Here is a 15443-nt window from a genome sequence, read left to right as displayed (position 1 = left end):
TGTTGCCATGTGCAATACCATTAAAAGCACCTTTTGGTGACATCGCCACAATTAGACAAAAACAGAACCTAAAATGTGATAAAATAGCTGTGACAATTAATTTGATGATTGATGAACTTTCACTTTGACATGAAATGAGTATTTATATTTAGCCATTATATCTAAAAAAACCATGCCACAACATAAACAACACAAAATATTTACATATGTAGCACCATGAATTATTTACAATTGTCACATTTGGACCTGAAATGTGCATGCATTAATATTTCCTTTCAACGCGTGACCTTGTGCGCGCTACAGGGGTCCATGCTTTTTGACTTCCTGGTTGCTGTGGCGTGTTAATACATGCGAAAGATGCAGGCCGAGCTCTTATAAAATGCACTTCTGCCAGCTTGTGGCCGTTTTTATGGCTTACAGCTGCACCAAACATGATCTCTTCTGTTGTGCAGTTGCATCATCACCTCTTTTTGCCTCTTGTGCGAAACAACGTATGAATATGTCTTTGAGATTGGGCGTTCGGGTTGAAAAAAAACTGAGTTAATCGATAACTATTTTGGTATTTGATTAATCTTTTTTTTATTTACCTGCTATCTTTGTGTTTTAGGCAAAACTAGATATTCAAACACATGACTTTGGAAAAAAGCATTTTTTTGCCACTTTTCTGATATATGGTGGATAAACCACAAAGTATTGGTAATGGTAACAATTTTATTTCATTTGAACATGCATCAAATTACAATTAATCACTTCCCAGTTCCACATGTCCAAAAGGAGTAGGAAGAAGCAAAGCTTATTAAATCCTACCCCTCCATCTGGTACTTTTACAATCAGTAACTGTCACATTTGTTCACTTCCTGCTTTCCATAATACAGTGTAAGGGTTTTTTTTGTTGATTTGGCCCAAAAACAATTAATCAATTAATCGGAAGAATAATATTCAGATTAATCAACAAAGAAAATAATCATAGGTTGCAGCCTTATGGCATTTGTATTTTCTCCATGCAATCCTTGACATGCTTCTTCAATGAGCTAAAATGCTAAAATGTGGATGTCAGGCTAGCCTAACGTTTGACAGTCAAGGTTACCTACATTTTGCGAGAGCCTGAAAGCTAAGCTATTGACACTACTTTGAATTTTTCATGCATTTCTGAAGTAATCGCTGCTCTCTTTTTTTTGTGACACACACCTTCCTGCATAAAACCTTTGAGGTTTACCACATTATGTTAGCAGGCAACAATAAAAGTAGACGGTTACCTTCGTTGCAAGAATAAAAACACACTCAAGCTGTATGCCAAGTCAAAAGTCAAGGAACAAGATTCTAACCTCACCGCATGACAAACATAGTTTTTATTCCCTTTTCAGCACAAGCTATGAGGGGGGGAAGGAGGAAATTGTAATATTAATCCCCCCACCCCTTCTACTGTATCTTAATATGCAGTTCATCTTGAGTTTTGCACATGACTTGGCCTGTCATCTGCATTGACCCCCCCCACCACCCCCCCTTTCTAATTCCCTAATTTCACAGTCATTTTCTTACAAGGTCTTTTTTCCTCTATGGGCATCACTAATTTTTATGAACTACTCTGAAGGTCAACTAGGTGGACCGATTTGTCTGAAACGCAAACGCTAAACATAATGCTATATATATGGAAATGATATGCAAGCGCTTTGCATGCAAGGCACAATTAATGCCTCAGATCATTTTGTGACCGTGCATTTTTTTTTTCTATGTTGGACATTTTGCAGTTTTTTTCTTTTTTTAATATGATCATGTTTCGGGTATTACATTAAAAAAAAAGATATGCTTGAAATGATCATGTCCTGACACGGCTCTGAAACAGCAACTACAAATTTAACCAAAAAAACAACAATTTTGTTGAATTAATCTGCTTAAATTCTTTTTTTTTTTTTTAACCCACCCCAACAACAGCCTATTAGAGACCCCCATTTTATTAGCCATTGCGACTGAGGTCATTAGCAGCAAGAGGCATTGTACGCTTCTTAACCTATTGATCAATGTAACTACTACCATTTAATCCTGTGCTGAAGGAGTGAAAATCTGCCTAAGACGGGGGGTGGGGGTGGGGGTGGGGGTGGGGGGGCCCTATTGAGAGGAAGGGCAGGAGGGAGCACTTTAACTAGAAAATATTGCCCTGGCCTCCGTATCGTTCCCATTTAACGCAAACACAAGGCGCCAGTCACCATTTGGAGTACTCCCATATGGTGCCCTCCGTTATGATTCACCAAAATATATTAGCATCTAAAGATAGCTTGACAAGGGGGCTGGTACTGGGCTAATAACTGAGGGGATCCACTGAGCCCAGCTCTAATCTACTCCAACAATACCAGGGTGTTAAAAAAAAAAAAGAGGACATTCTGATGATTCCAGAAATAGCTGACGTTTATGAATTTCATGAAGGTGTGGTGCTCTCCAGGTGCCTCCCATACATAAACATTGAAACCTTGAACATTCTTGCACAGCTGCAGACTGACTGGAGGCAAAATAGTGCACCAGCACAGACCTGCTGGACAAACACACATGTATACTGTACACACACACACACACACACAATGTGTCACACCGCCACATTCATATAATGGTTGCAGAATAATCTTCAATTCTAATTCATCATTGTCAAAATATCATCCACAGCTTATTTCATGCATCATTTGCCCTCTGACCTCTGACAGAAACTCCAAGTAACGTCAACTAACGCAGCAGCTCCTTCTTATCGTCTTCGTATATCACCAGGCGGCGTTAGCTCAGAACCGCAGGGTCCCGGATGCTAAATAGTCTGCTTATGGACTACTGCTGAAGTGCCCTTGAGCAAGTCAGGTCAACATTTGTGCGCCACCCTGCATGCCTACACATGTGTAGATTATAATCAGTATATGAATATATATATATATGAATATTCTATACATATATATACTATATTTAAGAGATGTGAAGCCTACTGGTGGAATTGAGCTGAAAAAGCCGTAAGATGGTTCTTTCTTCCACACAGAGGAGAGTAAGAGGATCAGAAAGGAGAGACAAGGAGGCGCATATCAGATGTTTCACCTGCCGTGAAGGTGCAGTGCGGCTGAAAATAACAAGGTGGGTGGAAAAAGAAATTGTAAATGATCAAATTTTAATTTCCCCTCCCCTGGGGTCATCTTGTTTCTGGGGGTTACATCAAACGGAATTGGAAAAATCCTCCACTTGTGCGTGGCGTTGCTTTACCTTGGCCCGTAGTGGCAAAAGAAAACAGCATATGATATTAACCCTCATCTACTGCATAAAAAAAAACTCAGAAATGAGGACTCAAGCTCATGGAACCAAGCAAATGTGCATAAAATTGAAAAAAAGAAACAATTGACTGATGTGCACAAATTCCCAACATAACTTTTTAGTAAAAATACACTCAGATTAATGGGATAAATGTTTTTTAAAGAGGCTGTGGGAAGGATTTTGGGATTAACAACAACATTGTTTCTATGTAACAGGATTTTGAGTCACTTTTTCACTGCAAACAAACATTTTTTTTTATTTTATTTTGGCGGGGCTGGTCCCACCGCTAGACTTAAACAAACAAACTGCTCGGCAAAGCGAGTGAGATCATCTCACCGACAGCTGAGTAGTGTGCCTCACCCTGGTTCTCACCACTGCTGATACACACAGGGCACCCAGTACACACACACACACACACACACACACACAGTATCTACACAAACTATCACAGTGTTAAATTGCACTGCAAAGCGACGGGACGCTGCCCAAATATCCAAATACACCATTACAAATACAAGGAATGACTTATTTTCCTGGAACTGCCAAGTAACGCCATCAAAGTATTCATTTATTCTAACCTTCAGCAACTACGGGCGAACAGCACACGCCGGATCTTTTGGTTCCAGCTCTTGGCGGTTACGCAACGACACACGTCTTCCGAGCCACATCGTTTGAGTCAGATGAGATTTCATTAAGATCACAGCCTTTAAATCCCTCCCGTCCGAAGACAACGCCTGACATCCTCGTGCTGATTGTTTGTATTAAGCGGGCGAAGCACACCTTATCCTGGTTGCCATGACGGCAGACAAGAGCAACACAAGTTGTGTGGAATTGTTCGATTTATGAACGGAATCGTTGTCTACGGTATTTTTTTGAAAATGAAAATCTGAACATTGTATTTTAGATTTTTTCTGTGTAACTTTTAAAAAAAATTTGAATTTGCTTTATTTAAAAGGGAGCTTATTAAAACCTCCTCCCTCCATTCCATAAATGATAAAAGTCCACACCTGCAGTGCTAAGCGTTCCGCAAGTACCTCCATCTCAAGTCAAGTACATCATGGCTCATTCCCTAAGCAGCCATGACGCTAAAAACAGAATTGAACATTTTTTTTCCTCAATTAATAATATACTATAACTGTAAAAAAAAAGTATTCCATTGTCTCCGATACAAAGCTACGCCATCCCAGGCAACCGGGGGAATGTGGCGGCCGTCCCGAGTGTCGAACCTGGTTGCAAAGAAATGACAGGTGCTGGCGGCCCCTCGTCTTGACAGGCCACTGCACACGTAACGCCCCAGCCTGAAAGGGCTAATGCTGCACTAATGAACAATAAATCAACTCTGATTACAAAGTGTCAACCCAATCAGCTCGCCACAACTCGTTACACTGTTGCTACTTTTCCCTAAGCACCGAACCTCCTTAAATTTGTGCAAAAAAATTTGTGCAAAAAGCGCAAACATGAGACGTACTTTAAATGCAAACACAGATAAGCAGAAGAATCAAGCGTTTGTAACAATTCACAAGCCATTTAAAGCGACAGCGTGCCTGTAACGTGGTTTGATCGAGCCAAATATAGAGAGCGCTAATTCGCTTTGACAAGAGAGCAAGCAGTCCGGCCAGCAGTCATTGGGTCACCACCAAAATACACAGCAGCTGACATACATATTCAACATGTTTCGAGGAATTTGGGAGGTCTTACTAAACAGCAAAAACAGCAAAACATCTGACATCATGATTCACTGATATCACAAAACTGCTTTAGATGCTGCAAACTGGAAAAAAAGTCCCCAGAATCCACGGCGATGAGTTGGATATTTAACACTATGGCTGACAAAACAACACAGGGAAAGCATTTCTGGGAGCAACTTTACTTAACTACTCCGGACATCCACGGGAACATCCAAAACTGACAGCTCAGTAATAAACTCGTCCTTTTCCAAGGCTGGGAAGACTTTTCACAGCAAAGTCAATTCCGGCTGCAAGACTGCAAACTCTCATGCAAATCCATTCTAATGCGAAGTAGACCAACAAGAGTCAGACAGTGAGCTCCTTTTTCTGTCCTTTTCCCTGCTGGAATTAAATTGTCAAGTTTTTACAGCAAGAAAGCAGGCGTTATCAAAGAAATCAATCATATTGACAAACCTGACAAACTCCATTTAGCTGGCAGGGTAAACAGAAAGCCGGGCCACGCGGTGTGGAGTGAAGCAGAGAGGAGACAAGAGCGGCAAAGGAAGGAGAGAGAGAGAGAGAGAGAGAGGAGAGTGGGTGGGAGTCGGGGCGAGCGGCGGGGAGAGGCAGAGGCAACGCAGGCGGGCAGGATGAGAACAACCGCTGTTGTGCTGTGGCGTCTTCAGCCTTCGTCTGAACGCCGACACGTTGCGAGCGCGCACGCTTACAAGATACTAAACTATCCAATCAACCACACCCTTCTCCACCAATCACAAGCAGCCCTGAGAACATAATCGATTCAAATGGGGGCCTCACAATGGGGGAGCTGCAGGCTGAGCTGCAGGTGAACCCGTGCCTTTTGTGTGGTGGGGGCCCTTTAAAAAAAAAAAAAAAAAAAAGACAGCGTTGACCCTTTGACCTGTGCCGGGACTCCGGCCGTGCCATTTAAACAATGGGAGCCCAAAGAAAAGAGGCTCTTTAATTAAACAACAGATAAGTAAACACAGCTATCCAGCGGAAAGAACAAAAAGTGGCTCAGCTATCAGCCGCTTTATTGTTCTGCTAAATGGAAATGTTTACGGCGCTACAACAAAAGATCATTTAACAACAAATGAATAAACAAACTTACTATTTTTCATTTGCTTTGTTTCTCCCAAGCGGAACTTTTAACTGCTATATTTACTTTCTGCATTCTTACCCCAAAGCTGAGTGCATTCGGTGATAAAAATGAACTGTAAAAAATGTATATTATATTCTGGTAAAAGCAAAAAGCTCAATTCCCTTCAATACGTGGTGAGTGATAGCAGCTACCAGGCAATCTACCCAACCACGTCCCAATGAGAGCAATTAGCTGTCATGATAGCACATCTTAAAAACACCCAAGTGCACACAGAGCAGCAACCGTGGGAGAGGAAAATAGGACCCTGCCACCTACTGGAGATCCTGATGAACTGCACAGGGGCTTCTTTTCTTTTTTTTCTTTTTTTTTTTTTTTGGTCCAGGATGTTGTCTGAATCTGTTTTACCACAGCACCGATTTACATTATTAAACTAGGCATTTATATGATTTTACAAATGTTAAGAAACACATTCATTTGATTAATTATCACCAGTTAAATATTACTCAATTTATATGCAGAAATTAATTATATTTTTTACAGTAGTATTCATAAATTTTTTCTCAATGTTTTTTATTTTTTTTATTTAAATGTCTCTTCTTATTTGAATGTATTCTTATTTATTAAATTATTCCTATTTTTTTACTTTATACAATTTTTATTCTTATTTATTATTCTTATTCATTATATTCTTATTTTATTCTTAATTTTTGCATTTTTATGTCTTCCTTTTCCTGAATACTACACACACACACACACAGGAAGAGAACATCATGTAAGCAAGTGATATTCTAGTAATATTCTAAATGCAACATGAAAACAAGATGGCGTTAATTAATTATCAGTACAGTAATTCCTCGTTTATCACAGTGAGTTTCCTTTAAGTCGGATTTCTTATTTAGAAATGTCATATTTTTGTAGTTAGTGCATTGGAAACCTGTTTACCATCCTAGACATGGAATAATAGTTGTATCGTCACATTTACACTCCTATTACCCAATATAGTTGACATAACAACAGAAAATAACAAAACTACGACCAAATTAGACCAAATTACGAGTCTCCCGCGGTTTTGATTGGTGGTCAGATTGGGAGGGAATTTGGGGGTATGAAAGTAGTTCAGAGGACGGAAAGTGGCCGGTGTTGATGGAGTTGATACTCTTGCTGGTATTGTTACCGATAATTATCGGTCGGATATCAGCATACAAATGTGATATCGGTTGATATCGGTAAAAATGCTGTATACATCGGCTGATGTTGGTATCAGACATCGAGTTGGACAATATTATAATAATATTAATATATTAATATTAATATTATTTTTATATATTTATGTATAAAATATAAAATATATAATTAATATTAATGTTAATATTAATATTAATAATATATATGTAATGTTAATATTATTATATTAGTATTAGCACATCTTAAAATATTATTAATATATAAAATAAAATATATTATTAATATTAATATTACATATTATAATTATTAAATATTATAATAAATATTATATATTTTTTAGTAGGATTAAATAAAGTCTGTTTCTTCCTATCCCTTTTCAGGCCGGGAAATACGACCCCGTGTTATTCCATATAACACTCAAGCTTCCCATAAGGCTATTTCAAATTGTAATAAAAACGAAGGAAATTCAACAAGCAATGATTAACACCTGGCTTTGTTAATTCTGGCGGCAATAAACAGCACGCTGCAAAAGAGCAGCAGCAGCAGCACGTTACACTTCAACAAGCTCCACAGCGTTGGCAAAGGATGAAGGAATGTCCACGGGATGCATTCCAGTCTGCAAACACTGGTAGAATAAACACAGCTAAACAGAGCGTCAGCATGACAAGCCGTCGTTTCCATCGGCTAATTACCAATGAGCTTGGCTAAGGCGGCCCCCCGGCCTATGTAAATTATTGATCGGGACACCTCAAGTGTTAAAAGTGACAATTCCAATACATGTCATACTGAATAATTAAACAGCGGAGAAGGTGCTTTTATTTTGTATGTGACATTCCCAAGACGGCGAGCACTCATGCACTCAAAGCACACAGTGGTTGAGTCCGGGGCGGTACACACTCTTTTCCCTCTGCATTCTCCCTGGGGTGGCATGTCGACGTATTCTCAATAAAACACCTTCTTAGCAGTAATAGGCCACTGTTCTCATTTCAACGCTCCCAACGGCCTTGTGATAAATTTAGCAGACACACAGTTCAAGCTTCTCCCCTCATACTCATACACAACCTTTCTAATCCATTTCCTTTGTGCCAGTATCATGTAAATAATTACACTTGCTTTTTTTTTCTTTCTTTTGTCGCTTATGTTGATGTGCTGCACGGTGTATGGATTTTATTTCCCCGCACACGCAGAGAAACATCGGTATCCTTGAGCCTTGGACTGCATCCCCGGAGTGGTGAGTGTTTGTGCCCGTAACAGAGTGAATACATTATAAAACACTTCCATTTCCTGCTTGACTTAAAGTGGAAGTACTGTAATGTCTGCTTAGGCCCGGCTCTGCTCTGCCGAGTTTATAAGAACATGATACAGGTTCAATTGCAATTGAATCATGGCGGCGTCTAGTGCCTGAATGATGCCAGAGTTTTGGCATAATATTAGGGAGGATGGCTGATATTGGCGGAAAACTCAGATATCGTGCATGTCCGTATCTGTTTTCGACTCATGTGCCGATAACGATATCCGATAATGCCAATTTGGTATGAATGAGCCCAGTTTATAATTTCATCAGTTGCAATTTTCCGAAAATAAACTTGCAATATTAGGAGGAAAAATAATGTTAGTAATAATAATAAAGTAATAATAATAATAAAGTAAAAATAATTTTAGTGGCACAAAAATACATAAAATAAAAACAAAAAAGTTATCTGCAATATTATGAAAAAAAGCAAAAGAAAATAAAGCTGTCATTTCTACAAAATTAGGTGGGGAAGATACAATATTATGGGAAGCAGGTTAAAATAATATGGGAAAAAATAATATAAGGATATTGACAAGAAGAAAGTTGAAATATTTGACTGAAGTTCATACTAATAGATGCAGTTTTTATTGAAATATATAATATATATAACTTCTTAGCATATCCACATGTGTTGCTTGACGAAATATCAAAGTGGCCCTTGCATCCTTTCACATTTCACTAAGTGGCCCTCGCTGGAAAAAGTTTGGACACCCGCACACTAAATTTGAATTTTAACAATTTTAACAATTTTAAGTCGGCTTGTGGCAATAACATTATGTTCGTGCAATTCAATGAAGTGGAATGCGATCGGGAACTCGGTGAACTTGGAATGCTATTGTATAGCTGAATAACACTTTATGTGTTACGTTTTTTTTGGTGTTTCTTCTGCAAGTATGTCTTCTACTGGACCTTTTTGAGGACGGCGCTGATGTTAGTCTCCCATTTCAAATTCTGAGCGATTGTAGAATCCACCAACAGGATCCTCGTCTAGGTCCATGCATTGCAACGCCATATTGGCCGCATCCTCCACCAACCTGCTGCCCAGCAGACGTCGTGTGATGCGCTTCAGGTGGTCCAGCATGAGGTATTCAAAGTAATTCATGATGGCAGATGTCCAAGCAAGAGGTCGGTAGTGGTTTAGTTGCAAGACAGCAGATTTTGAGGGCCTATTTTGATGGTGAGGATCTGAGTAAAGACCACAGCTAGCATCTTGGCACATCATTTTATGCAGGAAGCCGAGATACCAGAAGATGTCTTGATCTTTTCTTAGCACTTAGCAAATTTTGTTGACTTAATTAACACCCAAAAATAAACATGAGAATGCAGTGCTAGCAAGCATGCCCTCACTGTTATAGCTGATGGTTATTATTAATGCAATTGCTGTCTGTGGAGGAATTCATCCGTAAAAGGGATGTGATTCCCTTCATCCCGAATATACCGTGCTTGACAACAAGACAACAAGATAGAAAGCAAGACTCGGGACGTATTTTAGCGGTAAGCATGTGTGTGTCACGGCGGATGACTGAGTGGGGTGGAAAGGTGAGAGGCAGCAAACGGCTCGCAGGGAAACACGGCAGCATAAACGAAGGTCTGGAAATGGTACAATGGCTCCCAGTGCTGTGACTGGAGCTGATTCGACACTCATCGTCTTGGCTGGGAGAGAACTCTCAACACAGCAGCCCCCCAAGTGCTTATTTGGCTGTGTGGAAGTGGGACAGATGACTTCATTGTGACAGGATTATCCCGAACCTGGATTTAATCTATACGGTGTGCATAATACATTTTTACAACATGACAAGGAAAACAAACGGTAAAAGAGACAGCTCGATCCCGGGGTTTCATGCGAGCATCATTCTTGGTTTTGAGCTCATCGTGACTGACAGATTGTCTCACCTCAAAGCCACACACATGATTTCATTAGAGAATCACCTTAAGTCATTTCACAAAGAAAGGAATGAGCTCCTTCTGAGAATCACGCACATGAGTGGTGATTTGAAAAATATATCTACTGTATATCATTCACTTGCTGTACTTTAGCTTGGAGCTCATCTTAGCAGAATTGTTATAATTCAGCCGCATTGGGGGGTTCTGCAGCATCTTAAGGTCAGGCCGCAGAAATAATAGGATTCAGGTCAGGACTTGGACCAGACCACTTTTGTTTTTCAACCATTCAGAGGTGGACTTGTTGGTGTGATTTTGGTTATTGTCCTGGTGGAGAACCCAGGTTGGTTTCAGCTTGAGGTCACCAACAGATGGATTCAGGATTTTATGGTAGAAAGCAAAATTCATGGTTCCATCTATCACAGGAAGTCTTTTTTGGAAGAATTGGCAGTCGTCCCACTCCACTTGAAATTCTATGCTTCAAGCAATCACTGCTTTTTAAAAATATATTAATAAATCATGCGGTTTTGTGGATGGATATGGCCTATTATTAGTCAAAAAAATTATTTACATATTAGTATTAATTATAATATATAATATTAAAATATATATTATATTATATTATTATAATATATATTTATATATATTATATAATATATAAAATAAAAAATATTTAAGCAGAGTTTAAATTTTTTATAATTTTATTTTATTTTATTTTTTTAAATTAAGCATTTTCAACCATACAAATGGTGAAATTAACTAAAATACAAATACAAGGCATTCAGAAAATGCATTCAAAGACGCCATGATGTGTCGTATCCCAAAGTGGTCACTAGTTGTCAGTAATGCTACTGTAATATTCACTGAGATACACAAGCACCAGAGTTGATCGCTGAAACAACGTGCTTTTATTGCACGGTAATCCCTAACATGGGCCACACATTGAGGCTGTAACCCATGCCGAGTTAAGACTCAACTCTGAGCCCCCGACGTCACTTCCTCTACTCTTGCGACGCAACACATTTACAGCAACACACACACAAGTATGCGTCTTGTGTCTTAGATGGCATATTTTATGTTATTCTGTCTACTATATTGGGTAATACAAGTGTGAAGGTGACTATGGGGGTGTTATTTCATGTCCTGAGGGCTCTAATAATGTTAAAACCATATTTACAAGGTTGTGAACAGGTTTTCTCACAAAAATAGATTTAATAATAAATATATAACAAATATAATAAATAATAATAAATAAATAATGAAAAAATATATTTAAAAAATAATAAATATATTTATAAATAAAGAATACTACTTCACAAAAAGCCACCCGGCACCGGTCTGGAATCAATTAACAGCGATAAACAAGGGATTACTACATGTCATAGTATACAAAGACAGAATTGTACTGCACGCCGTTATGCCTCACTGTCATCAAAATATGATTTATCAGCAACTGCCAGCTATCTTATCAATTGATCGACTTATCAGTTACTACGCCCATTTCATAGTAATTGTACATGACTGGGTTGGAAACCTTCAAGCACGTATTTTTTGCCAAAGTTTGCCTTTTCAGTCTTCAAAAGGCAAATGTCATCTCAACCAGAAGCAAAATCAACAGTTTTATATCGAGTAGCCACCGCTTTGACACTTCTGGCCGACGGAATTCTAGAAACACCTCAAAATGCTCAGCCTGAGATCAGTCCGTAGTACTGGCAGGCCTCCAGCCGCCAGGCTTTGGCCGAGTACTCTAATGACTTGCAGGTTGTAGCGGCGTGGTATACTGTACATGTGTCAGGACAACGCCATCGGCATACTGCAAAAAAAAAAGATAACAGCAGCAACTCATCCTGTCAGCAAGAGGACCGGCCCATGTATTGTGTCAAATCACACTTAAAGACCGCAAATGAAGGACGCTAAAAAGGCCTGCAGTGAAGGCGCTTAGCTTAAAGGCTTTGGTCCGGTCTACTGAAAAGACGTTATCTCTTGACCTGGAGATGCCCTGGTGAGGTGGCACACAATGGTATTTGCACACAAAAGAGAAAGAGAAAGAGCCGAGAGATAAAGGGGAAGAATTCTGTCAACTGTCGCTTCAAATAGTCACAAAAAGACACAAAAAATGTTGCTTGCTGACACAAAACAGGAAAATATTCAGTGCAGCATTCATCAGCATAATATAAATAAATACAGCAAAGGAATAAAAGTCAATAATAAAACTTGACATTGTGTAATACAGTAATAAATGTCGAGAGAGGTTATTTTAGATTCAATACCTGATAGATGATCGGCGCATTAAGTCTTGGACAGTATGTAAAGTTCCCTTTTCTAAAGGAAGCAAACTACTTCTGCTATGACGCAACTCAAAACCGACGCTTGCTAATGCTTCATTTGTTGTTATTTATATCCCATGCCAAGCGTATCCCCCCTCCGAGTCGAGCCCACACAGGGAACACGAGCTGGCTGACGGCCCGGCCGGGCCCGGCCCGTCATCGTGCCAATGACATGAATAATGGCGGCCAATCCCGGATCACAGCGGAATGTGATCCGGGCATCAAACCGATAGCAAAGACATCATGTTGACATAACGTCTTCAAGCCCGGCTGAATGCTGCATAATCCCCAACAGGAGGTCGATGCCTTCCTTGGGCTCGCTCGGAATCAAGCGCAGTTAGCCTGAACGGCACGCAACGCCGCAAACGAGCTTGGCCTCCCTTCCCCCTCCTCCTCCCTTGATGCTGGTCGACTATCAGCAAGGGTCTGACAGTGTTGTTCCTAATTACCTATTTCTCTATTCCTGATCCTATGGCTGGCATAATTAGTTACCTGGGGCTGCAATCCAATTTGAAGTGATGACAAGAAAGTGATCCATGAAAAAGTAATAAGATAAATCCAATTTCAGCCTGCCTCTAATTAAATGCACATGGAACTAATGAGTCAAACTCTAGCATTGCACTGATAATGGTAATTAGCGGGGTGGGAGTTGCCGGCTCTCATCGTCGTGCCGCTGCAGGTGTGAAGTGTTAAAGGTAAAAGCGGCCCGGCTTCTTTTAATTACACGTGTCACGCTGTCAAAGTACCAATGTACAAATGGGGGCGGCTTTTGACCAGTCAAGTATCGTGTGTGTTTTGCTGCACGCCGCCATACCAGGCGGCTGTTTGTATATCGGGTCTGACGAAGGTGCCTCAAGGCTGTCGAGTGTAAAGCCGAGGCATCTTTTATCCGCAGGCGGCGACGGGCACTGTGAGGTCGAGGGGTTGTGCGTGGGGGCGCCTGTGAAAAGACCTATTTAATATAAATCAAGAGCTCAGAGTCTCGTTTGACTTGTGTTTTTTTTTTCATTTGAGCGACTCCAGTCAAGTCACTTTATTCTGAAGTTATGAGGTTTACTACACAGCCTCGTAACTGCTGGATCATACCTTTGATGAGCCAGTCCACAATCATTATCCAGCCGTATATGATGGAGATAGTCAATGCTGGCTTCAGTGAAGCATCCACGTTAGCCACGTTTACATGAGGAGTTTTTCTCTTTCCGGATGACCTTTCCGAAAGCAATGGTATACATGGAAAGGAATATTCCAATCGCATGTCTACATGCGCCGCTATAATCAACCAGGGGCATGCCCAGTAAAGCGTAAACATCAACATCACGTGATACTGACTTCCTTGAGTTTTTCTTTCACTTGTTGGAATAACTTTCATTCGTCATAATTTTCATTCGTCCAGTCTTGAAATTTTGTTTGAATCAAAAACAAACTTTCCTTAGCAGTCCAGTGCCGATTGCTCGCCTCCATTTTTTTTAATCAAAGAACGTCTGGAGCTGCGTGTTACGTCATATCTCAGCATTCACTGAAAGAACGCACCCGGGAACAGGAAAACATAAAGTTCAATCTTAATCTTAATATTTCATAATTAAGCTCGACACATGTTTTATATAGATATGTATTTTCTTTTTTAATAAAACCGGACTTGTGAATGGCGTATAGAAGGGTTTAGTTTCTGTTCCACAGATGGCGCTAATTCACACCAAAGCTGCTTGCCAACCGCCAATAAACAACAGAAGAAGAAAAACACCACGAAGAAGAACGCAGTCTGACAACTTTTCGATTGAACGGATACAAGATTCCTCAATCGGATTGGGGAAAGGAATATTCCACTCCTGTGAATCCGATTATATATTCATTCAGATTGGCACTTTTCTTTCGGAATGAGGTGTATACAAAGGTTAGATTCCTTCCGTTTGAGCAAATAACCCGAATGGAATAGGAATATTTGGGTCCATGTAAACGTGGCTACGGAAAACCACACACAGCAAAATGCCATACATACCACAACGGATGAATACATGATGACAATTGTGCGGGGCGGCCATTTGTTTAATTAACAGAACATGCTACTCGGAGATAAACACTTGTCCGGACATGTGGCATTTGCATAGCTGCAAATTTAACCGTACAAGGAAAACATAGAACAATGGGCATCGGGCAATTTATGGTGTTAGTAAAGATACTACACCAAGTCTGTGCTCTTTTCACACCAAGTGGGCATGAGTAAGGGGGGGGGGTTCTGGGGGGCAACTCGGTCTTCAATAGCTGAGTGACAGCTTGGCCGAGCTCTCTGTATACATTAATAAATTAGAATTCTAATTCTGTCTTTGTCTGCAGAAGATGGCCCGCTACTTTAGCGTGTATCAACAACTGGCTGCGTGCAAGAATCTGCGATTATGGTCGCCTTTGTTGACCTCTGCAGCACAATTCCCTGCCATGCTGGGAAAACTGTTTAGTTTGATCCCTTTAACTTATTTGAATCCTGACAAATATGCACACAACTGAAAGGTCATCGCAGTCATATTTCATCCTCTGGAGCAACTCTGAAGACATCTGCACAACAAAAGAAGCGTTTTTTTCACAACCTGACATTAGACCTAGCTGCTACAATGGCTCATTAAAAAGGGTCCCCGACGGGACAGTCGGGGTATTAAATATCATATATATATATATATATATATACACACACAAAGAACAGG

At 40.1% G+C, this 15443-nt stretch overlaps 1 protein-coding gene across 6 annotated transcripts in view; it reads right to left on the bottom strand.

The window, feature by feature from the left end:
- foxp1b (forkhead box P1b) overlaps nt 1-15443 on the bottom strand; it is a 145060-nt gene that overhangs the window by 43877 nt on the left and 85740 nt on the right. Inside the window, exon 1 of one of the 6 annotated variants that reach the window (XM_058087431.2) lies at nt 5418-5655. The exons of the other annotated variants lie outside the window; for them this stretch is intronic. The gene's annotated coding sequence lies outside the window, so the exon portion shown is untranslated. Of the gene's footprint in view, nt 1-5417; nt 5656-15443 lie in introns of those variants that run through there. 6 annotated transcript variants of the gene reach the window in all.

This window comes from Doryrhamphus excisus, linkage group LG11 (assembly GCF_037039965.1).
Source record: "Doryrhamphus excisus strain RoL-2023G ecotype Guam linkage group LG11, RoL_Dexc_Guam_v1.1, whole genome shotgun sequence".
NCBI lineage: Eukaryota > Metazoa > Chordata > Actinopteri > Syngnathiformes > Syngnathidae > Doryrhamphus > Doryrhamphus excisus.
The sequence above is the reverse complement of the archived record's forward strand: the minus strand, read 5'-3'. Positions and strand labels throughout refer to the sequence as shown.